Source organism: Loxodonta africana, chromosome 25 (assembly GCF_030014295.1).
Source record: "Loxodonta africana isolate mLoxAfr1 chromosome 25, mLoxAfr1.hap2, whole genome shotgun sequence".
NCBI classification, from domain to species: Eukaryota; Metazoa; Chordata; class Mammalia; order Proboscidea; family Elephantidae; genus Loxodonta; species Loxodonta africana.
In genome coordinates, this window is record NC_087366.1 from 63,996,426 (window position 1) to 64,009,705 (window position 13,280).

General features: G+C 39.1%; 1 protein-coding gene across 25 annotated transcripts in view; it reads right to left on the reverse strand.

The window, feature by feature from the left end:
* Positions 1 to 13,280, reverse strand: part of RPS6KC1 (ribosomal protein S6 kinase C1) — a 198,226-nt gene that overhangs the window by 68,398 nt on the left and 116,548 nt on the right. Inside the window, exon 1 of one of the 25 annotated variants that reach the window (XM_064276916.1) lies at positions 9,067 to 9,112. The exons of the other annotated variants lie outside the window; for them this stretch is intronic. The gene's annotated coding sequence lies outside the window, so the exon portion shown is untranslated. Of the gene's footprint in view, positions 1 to 9,066; positions 9,113 to 13,280 lie in introns of those variants that run through there. 25 annotated transcript variants of the gene reach the window in all.

Here is a 13,280-nt window from a genome sequence, read left to right on the forward strand (position 1 = left end):
CAGGTTTAGGCTGCCAAAAGGGACAGTTCCCAAGTATTGTGTAATTTATTCCACTATACTCTATGCTAAAATGAACGAATAAATCTGTCTTGGAAGAAGTACAACCAGAGTGCTTCTTGGAAGCAAGGATGGCAAGACTACATCTCACATACTTTGGACATGTTATCAGGAGGGACCAGTACCTGGAGAAGGACATCATGCTTGGTAAAGCGGAGGGTCAGCAAAAAAAAAAGGAAGACCCTCAAGGAGATGGACTGACACAGTGGCTCAACAATGGGCTCAAGCACAGCAACGACTGCAAGGACAGTGGTACGATGCGTGCATATAGTTCTGTGTTACGTTATCACACGTGTATTCTTGTGACCACCAGCACAATCAAGATATAACACTATGTCATTTCAAGATTTTTATATAAATGGAATCACATTGCAAATGACCATTTGAGATTGACTTTTTTTTTCACTTTCACTTTCATCCTCTCAGTGGGGTCTTTCACATAGCAAAAGTTTTTAATCTTGATAAAGTCCAACTTACCAAGTTTTCTTTCTATGAATTATGCTTTTGGTGTCATGTCTAGGAACTTCACCAAAGCCTAGGTCATGAAGATTTTCTCCTATGCTTTCTTCTAAAAGTTATATAATTCATGTTATATGTTTAAATCCATGATGTACTTGAAGCTAATTTTTGTATGAGGTGTGAGGTTTAGGTGAAGATTCATTATTTTGTCAATAGATATTCAGTTGCTCCAAACATTTGTTGAAAAGACTTATGCTTTCCATATTGAATTGCTTTTTCATCTTTTTCAAAAATCAGTTGGACATACTTGTGTTGGTCCACTTCTGCATTCCCTGTTCTACACTACTGATGTGTATGTCTATCCCTCCACGGAATACTACACAGTCCTCATTACTGTAGCTCTATAGTAATTCTTTCTTTATGTTATTTCAATGTAATGAAAACAAAAATTCTCCCAACTGGACCAATTACCAACACCATGATAAATGGAGAAAAGATTGAAGTTGTCAAGGATTTCATTTTACTCGGATTCACAATCAACACCCATGGAATCAGCAGTCAAGAACTCAAAAGACAAGGGCAAACCTGCTGTGCAAGACCTCTTTAAAGTGTTGAAAAGCAAAGATGTCGCCTTGAAGACTAAGGTGCGCCTGACCCAACCCATGGCATTTTCAATTGCATCCTAAGCATGCAAAAGTTGGACAATAAATGAGGAATACAGAGGAACTGACATCTTTGAATTGCGGTATTGGCAAAGAATATTGAATATACCATGGACTGCCAAAAGAACGAACAAATCCATCTTGGAAAAAGTACAACCAGAATGCTCCTTAGAAGCAAGGATGGCGAGACTACGACTTACATACTTTGAACATGTTATCAGGAGGGATCAGTCCCCGGAGAAGGACATCATGCTTGGTAAAGTACAGGGTCAGCAGAAAACAGGAAGACCCTCAACCAGTGGCTGCAACAATGGGCTGAAGCATAACAACGACTGTCAGCATGGCGCAGGAGCTGGCAGTGTTTCGTTCTGTAGTATGTAGGGTTGCTATGAGTCAAAACCAAATTTACAGCATCTAACAACAACAACATAATAATTCTCAAAATCAAGTACAGTTATTACACCCTTTTTAGTCTCCTTTTTCAAAACCGTTTTAGCTATTCAAGTTTCTATGCCTTTATATAGAAATTTTAGAATAAAATTTCTAGTCGGTATCTACAAAAAATCTTGCTGAGAGTTTGACAGGAATTGTGTTAAACCTTATACCAATTAGGGGAGAATTTACATCTTTATTATGTTGAGTTTTCTAATCTATGAACATGGTATGCCTCTCCATTTATTTATATCTTTGATTGCTTTCATCATTTTGCAGTTTACATTATACAAGTCCTGTCCACATTTTGTTAGATTTATACCTAAGTAACTCAATAGTTTTGGAGCGATTTTAAACTGTATAGTTTTTTTTTTGTTTTTGCTTTATTCCAGTTTCTATGTGTTTATTATTAAGATACAGAAATACGACAGATTTTTGTAGCTGATTTTGTATCTTGCAATCTTGAACTCACTTTTAGGAGTTTTATGGTAGATTCAGTGAGATTTTCTACGTAAACTATCAGGTTACCTTCAAATAGGGACAGTTGCATTTCTTCATTTACAATCTGCACGCCTTTAGCTTCCTCCTCTTGCCTTACAGCACTGTCTAGAACACCAGTGCTATACTGAACAGCAGTACTGCAAAGTCAGCCTTATTTCCTATCTTAGGGGAAAGCATTCATTCATTCACCATTAAGTATAATGTTAGCTGTAACTTCTTTGTAGATGTGTCAACATGGTGGATTAAAATAAAAATAAATAATTAAAGATTCAATTCCTTTAATAGTCATTTAAAAAAAAAAAACTTTGCCGTCGATTCCAACTCATAGCAACCCTATAGGACAAAGTAGAACTTCCCCACAGGGTTTCCAAGGAGTAGCTGGTGGACTCGAACAGCCAAACGTTGGTTAGCAGCCGAGCTCTTTACCACTGCACCACCATGGCTCCTTAACAGTCATAAAGCGATTCAAATAATCTATTTCAGATTGGGTGAGTTGTGGTAGTTTGTACTTTTATAGGAATTGGTCTATTTCAGCTATGTATACAGAGTTGTTTGTAGTATTCCTTTATTATCCTTTTAATGCCTGGTATATGTCCTACAGGGTCGCTATGAGTAGGAATCGACTCATCGACAGTGGGTTTTTTTTTTTTTTTTAATATGTCCCATGGACACTTGGAAAAAATGTGGATTCTGCAATTGTATACCATGTTCTACAAATGTTGATTAGATCCTGTTGGCTGATGGTTCCGCTGGGTTCTTCTGTGTCCTTACCAATTTTTTATTTGTTCTATCAATTATTGAAAGAGGGTGTTGAAGTCTCCAACTATAATCCTGGATTTGTGTATTTCTCCTTTCAGTTCTGTAAGTTTTTGCTTCACATATTTCAAAAAACTGATGTTTGATGCATACACATTAGAATTGCTATGTCTTCTTGGCAGATTGACCCTTTTGTCATTATAAAATGTCCCTCTCTGCCTCTGGTCATTTTCCTTCTCTGAAGCCTACTTTATCTAATATTAATAAAGCCACCCTGATTTCCTTTGATTAATATTTGCAAGACATACCTTTGTCCATCCCTTTACTTTCAACCTACCTACATCATTATATTTTAAGTGAGTTTCTTGTAGACACAGTATAGTTGGGTCAGGTTTTTCATTCACTCTGCAATATCTGTTTTCAATTTGTGTATTTGGACTATTTATATTTAATCTAATCATTGATGAATTAGGGTTTAAGTTTGCCAGGTTATTTTGCTTGTTTTCTGTTTGTTCTCTCTGTTTTCTTTTTTCTGCCTTCTTGTAGGTTACTGTAACACTATTTAGACTTTCATTTTGGTTTATCTATAGTGTCCTTGAGTGTATCTCTCTGTATAGCTTTTTCAGTGGTTGTTCTAGTTATTTCATTATACACACATAACTTATCGTAGTCTACTAGTATCATCATTTTACCATGTCATGCAAAGTGTAGAAATCTTAGTTCTCTTCATGTCTTTTTATTTTCCCCCATTGATAATATAATTATCATAAATATTTCCTTTATATGCATTTAGAACCACATCGGACAGTGTTAAAATTTCCATAAAACATGATCTAGAAAATTCAAGAGGAGAAGGAATGTCTGTTGTACTGGTCGATTTTTACTCTTTCCATTGTTCTTCCTCCCTAATATTTCAAAATTCCTTTCTTTATAATTTCCTTTCTGTTTAGAGAATTTCCTTTAGCTATTCTCTCAGGATAGAGATTTGCTGGCAACAAATTCTCTTAGTGTTCGTCTATCTGAGAATGTGTTCATTTCCCCCTTCATTCCTAAAGGACGTTTGCACTGAATGTAGAATTCTGGGTTGACAAAATTGTACTTTCAGCATGTAAAAATGTTGGGACACTTCCTTCTGACCTCCATGGTTTCTGATGAGAAATCACTGTCATTAGAATTGTCTGTCTTATACAGGTAAAGTGCTGTACCTCTAGCACAGCTTTCAATCATTACAGTGAGCCTTGCCATACATTTCTTTGGATTTATCCTGTTGCGTTGTTGTTGTTGTTAGGTGCTCTCCAGTCGGTTCTGACTTATAGTGACCCCATGCACAAGAAAATGAAACACTGCCAGGTCCTGTACCATCCTCATAATCGTTGCCACATTTGAGCCCACCATTGAAGCCACTGTGTCAATCCACCTTGTTGAGGGTCTTTCTCTTTTCCTCTGACCCTGTACATTACCAGGCATGATGTCCTTCTCCAGGGATTGATCCCTCTTGACAACATGTCCAAAGTATGTAAGACAGTCTTATCATCCTTGCTTCTAAGGAGCATTCTGGTTACACTTCTTCCAAGACAGATTTGTTCGTTCTTTGGGCAGTCCGTGGTATATTCAATATTCTTCGCCAACACCACAATCCAAAGGCGTCAATTCTTCTTCAGTCTTCCTTATTCACTGTCCAACTTTCACACGCATATGGTGTGATTGAAAATACCACGGCGTGGGTCAGGGGCACCTTAGCCTTCAAGGTGACATCTTTGCTTTTCAACACCTTAAAGAGGTCCATTGCAGCAGATTTTCCCAATGCAATGCATCTTTTAATTTCTTGACTGCTGCTTCCACGGGTGTTGATTGTGGAACCAAGTAAAATGAAATCCTTGGCAACTTCAATCTTTTTTCTGTTTATTATGATGTTGCTTATTGGTCCAGTTGTGAGGGTTTTGTTTTCTTTATGTTGAGGCGTAGTCTATACTGAAGGCTGTGGTCTTTGGTCTTCATTACTAAGTGCTTCAAGTCCTCTTCACTTTCAGCAAGCAAGGCTGTGTCATCTGCATAATGCAGGTTGTTAATGAGTCTTCCTCCAATCCTGATGCCCCATTCTTCTTCATATAGACCAGCTTCTAGGATTATCTACTCAGCATACAGATTGAATAGATATGGTGAAAGGATACAACCCTGACGCACACCTTTCCTGACTTTACACCAAACAGTATCCCTTTGTTCTGTCCGGACAACTGCCTCTTGATCTATGTAAAGGTTCCTCACAAGCACAATCAAGTGTTCTGGAATTCCCGTTCTTCACAATGTTATCCATAATTTGTTATGATCCACACAGTCGAATGCCTTTGCATAGTCAATAAAACACAGGTAAACATCCTTCTAATATTCTCTGCTTTCAGCCAGGATCCATCTGACATCAGCAGTGATATCCCCGGTACCGCGTCCTCTTCTGAATCCAGCTTGAATGCCTGGCAGTCCCCTGTCGATATACTGCTGCAGCTGCTTTTGAAGGAACTTCAGCAAAATTTTGCTTACGTGTGACCCTAATGGTTTTGTTCTATAATTTCCACGTTCAGTTGGATCACCTCTCTTGGGAACAGGCATAAATATGAATTTCTTCCAGTCAGTTGGGCAGGAAGCTGTCTTCCATATTTCTTGGCACAGACGAGTGAGCACCTCCAGTGCTGCATCTGTTTGTTGAAACATCTCAATTGATACTACGTCAATTCCTGGAGCCTTGTTTTTCACCAATGCCTTCAGAGCAGCTTGGACTTCTTCCTTCAGTACCATCGGTTCCTGATCATATGCTACTTCTTGAAATGGTTGAACATCAACTAATTCTTTGTGGTATGGTGACTCCATGTGCTCCTTACATCTTCTTTTAATGCTTTCTGCGTTGTTTAATATTTTCCCCATAGAATCTTTCACTATTGGAACTCGAGGCTTGAATTTTTTTCTTCAGCTCTTTCAGCTTGAGAAATGCCGAGCGTGTTCTTCGCTTTTAGTTTTCTATATCCAGGTCTTTCCACGTGTCATAATACTTCTCTTTGTCTTCTTGAGCCACCATTTGAAATCTCCTGTTCAGTTCTTTTACTTCATCATTTCTTCCTTTTGCTTTAGCTGCTCGACGTTTGGGAGCAAGTTTCAGAGTCTCCTCTGACATCCATCTTGGTCTTTTCTTTCTCTCCTGTCTTTTCAATGACCTCTTGCTTTCTTCATGGATGATGTCCTTGATTTCATTCCACAACTCATCTGATCTTCGGTCATGAGTGTTCAACGTGTCAAATCTATTCTTGAGATGGTCTCTAAATTCAAATGGGATATACTCAAGGTTGTATTTTGGCTCTCATGGACTTGCTCTGATTTTCTTCAGTTTCAGCTTGAACTTGCATATGAGCAATTGATGGTCTGTTCCACAGTTGGCCCCTGGCCTCGTTCTGACTGATGATATTGAGCTTTTCCATTGTCTCTGTTCTGTCCACAGATGTAGTTGATTTGATTCCTGTGTGTTCCACCTGGTGAGGACCATGTGTATAAAACCAAAACCAAACCTGTTGCTGTTGACTCCAACTCATAGCAACCCTAGAGGACAGAGTAAAATTGTCCCATAGGGTTTCCATGGAGCGCCTGGTGGATCTGAACTGCTGACCCTTTGGTTAGCAACCGTAGCTCTTAACCACTAACGCCACCAGAGTTTCCTCCATGTGTACAGTCTCCATTTATGTTGGTGAATAAACGTATTTGCAATGAAGAAGTCACTGCACTTGGAAAATTCTATCATTCGATCTCCGGCATTGTTGCTATCACCAAGGCCATACTTTTCAACTACTGATTCTTCATCTTTGTTTCCAACTTACACATTCCAATCACCAGTAATTATCGATGCATCCTGACTGCACGTTCGATCAATTTCAGACCGCAGAAGCCGATAAAAATCTTCAATTTCTTCACCTTTGGCCTTAGTGGTTGGTGCATAAATTTGAATAATAGTCATATTAACTGGTCTTCCTTCTTGGTGTACGGATATTATCCTATCATTGACAGCACAGTACTTCAGGTTAGATCATGAAATGTTCTTTTTTGACAATGCAGGCAACACCCATTCCTCTTCAAGTTGTCATTCCCAGCATAGTAGACTATATGATTATCTGATTCAAAATGGTCAATATCAGTCCATTTTAGCTCGCTAATGCCTAGGATATCGATGTTTATGCATTCCATTTCTTTTATAATTTCCAATTTTCCTAGATCCATACTTCGTACATCCCAGGTTCTGATTATTAATGGAAGTTTGCAGCTGTTTCTTCTCATTTTGAGTCATGCCATATCAGTAAATGAAGGTCCTGAAAGCTTGACTCCACCCACATCATTAAGGCTGACTCTACTACCCTGAGGAGCCAGCTCTTCCCCAGTCATCTTTTGAGTGCCCTCCAACCTGGGGGGCTCATCTTCTGGCACTATATCAGATCATGCATGTTCCACTGCTATTCGTAAGGTTTTCACTGGCTAATTCTTTTCAGAAGTAGAATGTCGGGTCCTTCTTCCTAGTCTGTCTTACTGCAAGACAGACTAGGAAGAAGGATACTGTTAGGAGTTCATTTAATTTCATAAATCTGTCGGTTTATGTCTTTTGCCAAATTTAGGAAATTTTCAGCCATTATTTCTTCAAATACTTTTCAGTCTCATCTTCTTTCTCTTCTCCTTCTGTGACTCTAAATGTTAGATCATTTGATTTAGTCCCACAGGTTACTGAGGCTCTGGTCATTTTTATTTTTTTCAATGTATTTTTCTCAGTTGTTCAGACTAAGTAATTTCTATCGTTCTATCTTCAAGTGCAAAGACTCTTTCTCTCTCCTATTCATTCTGCTATTAATTCCACCAAGTTGTTTGTTGTTCTTGTTTTACTTTTCAGTTCTAAAACACCTATTTGGTTTTTCTTTGTATCTTCTATATCTCTGCCGACACTTTCTAGTTTTTTGTTGAGGCTTTCAATTTTTTCATTTGTTTTGAGCATATTCAGAACTGGTCAATGAAGCATTTTTATAATGGCTGCTCTAAAGTCCTTGTCAGAAAATTCTAACCTCTGTGTCATTTTAGTGTTGGTATCTGTTGGTTGTCTGTTTTCACTGAAGTTGACATCTTCCTGGTTCTTGATATGATGAGTGCTTTTCAACAGAAACCTGGGAATTTGTAGTATTATGTTATGAGACTTTGGATCTTATGTACTGTATTTTACGCAAATAACGCGTGCCTTCTACGTTCGTTTGTCAACCACTTTCTCCCCTCGTGAGATATTTTCATAAGCGTGGCTATGTGAATTTTCCACATGTTGCTGTAAAAAATTTAGCATAGCACGTTTATGGAAATACCTCAAGGGGGAAGGGCACGGTTGGAAACAAACGTAGAAGGTGCGTGTTTTTGTGTAAAAATATAGTAAATCACTTATCAATCCTCCTCTAACACCAGTCCAATGGGGGTGGGGGGTGAAGGTGCCAGCTTATTACTTCCAGGTGGAGGTGGTAGTTCAGTTTTCCCACTTGGCTTTCACTGATACCCATAGGAGGAGAGGATGACTCCTTGTTACTGCCAGGTGGAAGAGTTCAAGCCTCCACTGATGCTACCCTGGCCAGGAGGGGCAAGGACACCTCATTACTTCTCAACTGACACCACATGGGGGTGGCTTCTTTAACATTGGGCAGTGATCTAAGTCCTGGACCTCCACTAGGTCTCCTCTGACACCACCCCAGTGGAGCAGGAAAGGAATGCCTCATTAGCACCAGCTGGGACTGAAAGCCTAAACTCCCTACATGGTGTCAACTGACATGTCTCCTTCCACCCAGTGAAGACAAAAGTCCCAGCTCCCCACTTTGCCTTCCCTGGCATCACCCCAACAAGGGGTTTGGGGCACCTTGTTACAGCCTGGCACGGAGGGAAGTCTAGGCTCCCCACTTGGCCTTCACTAAAAGGGGTAGGAGTAGGAACATCATTTTTCCTATGGTGCTTGCCTAGAGTAGAGCAGTTATTGTCTAAAAGTTCTCAGTCTTGCCAAGTGAACCTTTTTCTTTTCCTTTGGCTAGAAACAACAGGCTTTTCTTGGGTCTGCTTTTTTTGTCTGTATCTACTGGCTTTTCCAAGTTGCCAGATTCTCCAGTATCCTGTCTGGGATATACAAGGCAAAAAGAAAACTGAAGGAACTCACTGCCACGTAGTTCTTTCGGTTCCAAGGTCACTAGCCAATCTTCCTTCTTTCCACTTCTCAGACTCTTCTTACGTTTATTCACTATACAATGTCCAGAGATTTTTAGCTGTACTTAGTGAAGGAATAGGGTAGAGTACATCTACTATATCTTTCCAGAAGCTAAAATCTAACATACTGTGATTTGATATCACTGAAGATACCAGGTAATATTTTTACAACACTGTTTAAATAAAGGACAAATATTTATAAATCCAGTTCAACCCAATGTTCCCTCAGTGAGCAAATACCCAAATATTGATGCTTCTATGTTCCCAGGGAGAACAATTTTTTCTATAAAGCGTCATAGAAGATATTACTTAGGCATCTGGGGAAACAAAAAATACCAATCTTTTTCATTAGTTACTCAATTTGAAAAATTTCTACAAATTTACTCAATCATATTTTAGCTGCAAAGTAGAAAATCCTGCATTTTTCCAATGCCTGGTCAACCTAAGAATTCTGCCTGTAAAGCATCAGATAAAGTTGGGATGCTATCTTGATTATAAAATGCCAAGGTACGCGACCTGATAAATCATGATAGCTTTATAAAGTACGTGGCATCTCTTATAACAATGACTTGACATCTTATGTTAATCAAGCATCCTATTTAAGTTGTTTTCTAGGAGTAATAACAAATTTGGGCAATACAGTCATACCATCTTCAACATTCTTCCTATGAGCTCTACACACACACACACAGTATGACTCACTGGCCACAACAAACCAGAAGAGCTAGAAGGGGATCAAATTTTGGAATTATTACTCTGTGTTCAAGCTAGTGTTTTTCTTAGTCTTTTTTGTTTGTTTGTTTTGCTTTTACTTTGAAATAACTATAGACTCACAGGGAGTTATAAGAATATCACAGGTCCCTTTAGCCTTTTAACAGATAAATTATAAAACAGTAGTCTTTCTCAGAAACTCTCTTCGTCCTAGGGCATCTTAATATCGACTACCAATCCGGATTTCTATCTCAACTGCAAATTATTTATATAAAGACAATCCCAATACACACATAAACATAAACACACTCCATACCTTCACACCACACACACACACAAACGTGTAGGGTTGCCCCCACACATGCACAAACTCCTGTGAACGTGCCAGCAACCCACCTTCATCATCCCACTGTGTTTTATGCTGATTTCAACCTTCCCCTACTGTTGTGTGAAAAGTATTAGTAAATGAATCCGAGGGCTAGAAGAACTCTTACGAAGTCATCTAATGTAAAAACTCATCCAGTGCTTGAACGCCCTCCATAAGGCCACCATCAGTGGTTCTTCAGCCTTTATTTGAGAACCCCTAATGACAAGGGAGCCCTGGTGGCGCGGTGGTTTAAAGTTTGCTGCTAACCAAAAAGGTGGCAGTTCAAATCCGCCAGCTACTCCTTGGAAGCCCTATGGGACAGTTCTACTCTCCTATAGGATCACGAAGGAAACCCTGGTGGCGTAGTGGTTAAGTGCTACAGCTGCTAACCAAGAGGTCGGCAGTTTGAATCTGCCAGGCGCTCCTTGGAAACTCTATGGGGCAGTTCTACTCTGTCCTATAGGGTCACTAGGAGTCGGAATCAACTCGACGGCAGTGCGTTTGGTTTTTGGGTTTATAGGATCACTATGACTAGGAATCGACTCAAACAGCAACTGGTTTGTTCTTGTTTTTTGTTTTTTTTTTTTTTTGGTTAATGACAAGAAACTCTTAAGATCTAAGGAGTCCACCACCTTTGGTCAAGCCTAATTTTTGATAGGTATTTCCAACTGTGAGCCAAAATGTATTTCTCTGAAACTTCTACTTATTTCATTCTAGTTGTATCCTGTGGTGATATTAATAAACAAGTCCTTCATAACCATTTCCCCAGGGAAATCAGACCCAAGATGATTCCGGTTCGCACCTGTTGTTCCAGCATCCTTTATATCATCTTTTACCCCCAAAAGTGTCCCGATTTGAACGATAAATGTTACCGTCACTCTATCCAGGACACTCCTTCAAATATCTGAAGGCCACATGTCTCATAACGTTCAACGTCCTCTCGTTTTTTAGCTGCTATTCATATGACGTGATTTTGAGGACCTTCATCAGCCTTAAATCATTCTTGCTTCTGAGTGTACACCAGCTTATCTACATTCCAAGAGCACTAATGCTTAAATTTCTTGTTGCATATCTAGTTAGCAAAGGATTTTATAACAGCAATTAAAGAACGGAAAGCTATTTATTTCCCTTTGAATAGTAGACCAAGACATAGTTATGGAATCACTGTCCTTATGCATAAAGACAAGAAGCCCTGGTGGCACAATGCTTAAGCGCTCAGCTGCTAACCAAAAGTTGGCAGTTCAAGCCTGTTCAGTGGCTCTGCAGGAAAAAAGGCCTGGTCATTTGCTCCTGTAAAGATTACAGCCTAGGAAACCCTATAGGGCAGTCTTACTCTGTCATATTGGGTCACTCTGATTCAAAAATCAACTTGACTGCACCTAACAACAACAGCAGTGAAGACCTTCAGAATGGTCACTTTGCAGAATGGTCGCAGGTAGCAGTCTCACATTGCACCAGTAGGTGTCACTCTTTATATAACACACTCTAGTAACTCAAGTTTCAATTCAACAAACATTTACTATGTGCCTGCGTGGTCCTAGGTGCTGAGAATATAGCGGTAAACAAGAAAGACACAATCTTATTCTCATGGAGCCCACATTCTTTTAGTGTACAAATCTGCTTTATTCTCTATATAAAAGTTTGTAAAAACTCTACTCCTAAGGAAATTTTATTTTCCTAATCCAACAGGTAACAACACTCAACCCCTAAAGAGCTAACGCTGTAACAAAACAGAATCAGAGAAACTGTGTTGTTGGGGCTGGACTAATGCACCGTGTATTTTCTAGCCTTTTGATTTATTCGACACTTTTCTTGCAAACTTGAAGTTTCTAAAACCCAAATTTTAAATATTTCTCAGTATAATGAGAAGGAATTTATCTTTAAAAAATTTTTCCATTTTTGAAAAATCCACGTATTCATTTTTTGCAATGAAGACGTATTATAAATTCTAAAAGATTTTTTGCAAAGCTTATTAATTCTCAAAATACATATTTCCCCATCTCTACTTAGAAAAGTTAGATGTCACCTTCTAAACACCAAACACCTCCCAGGTTAAAGAGAGCAGACACTAATAAATTATACCTCAGTATACAATTGAGGAATTCCTCCACCGTCAAAAGTCCCTTGTCTGTAAAAACCTCTGAGACTCAGGACTTCGAGGTAACTTACGCATGATTAGATAATAGCAACAAATGATGACATTCTAACAAGAAAAAAAAAAAAAAACCAGATCCGAGAGCAGAGGCAGACACCGTACATCAAGAAGGCGTACCTGCCGCCCAGAAACCTAAGAACCTAGAACTGTTCAGTTTCTATTTTGCTTCCATCTATTCTCAAACAGAATAGTCTCCAAACCGGAAAGCCTAGAGAAAACAGGGTTAAAGAAACTCTTTAGGGTCTAAAAAAACAATGTCCTCCTATTTAGAATTCCTTAGGTTCAAATTTCAGTCAATATAAAACTTATTTGGGGCGGGGGGAGGGAGGACACTCATAGGATTTAATGACACTGACAGTGTGACATAACTTCCAGCCTAAAGCCCCCCTCAGAGCACCTCAAGGTGTCACTGTCTGACTTGCCTGAGGTACACTCCACACTGTCAATTTATGTGTGGGATCACCTGCAGCCTTTACTACACAAAAAGTACTCAACCAACATTAAGTTACATGACACCAGAGTGCTTCATAAGAGATAGCTAATGGTGAAAAAGACCGAAGTTAAATTATACCTTAATATTAAATACAACACTTTCTTTTACTTTGAATGGCAAAGTGGTGGTTGACCAAATATATTAAAATACAGTACTTAAGATATGGCTTATTGGCTATAGTGCTTAAATTACCCTTGTAAACTATCTACAGGCCCAGCATAATTAATATTTTGCATATCTGGGATGCCACCAAATTTGGGTGCAGTATCTTTGTTAGCTCAGTATTTCTATCCAAGTTTAAAAGTATGTGGGTTGGGAGGGGGAGAACAGTAGCTTTTGGAACCAAGAAGATCTCGGTATACATTCCAGGAACCCTGATGGCGCAATGGTCAAGCACTTGGCCACTAAAACCAAAAGGCTGGAGGTTTGAACCCAACCAGC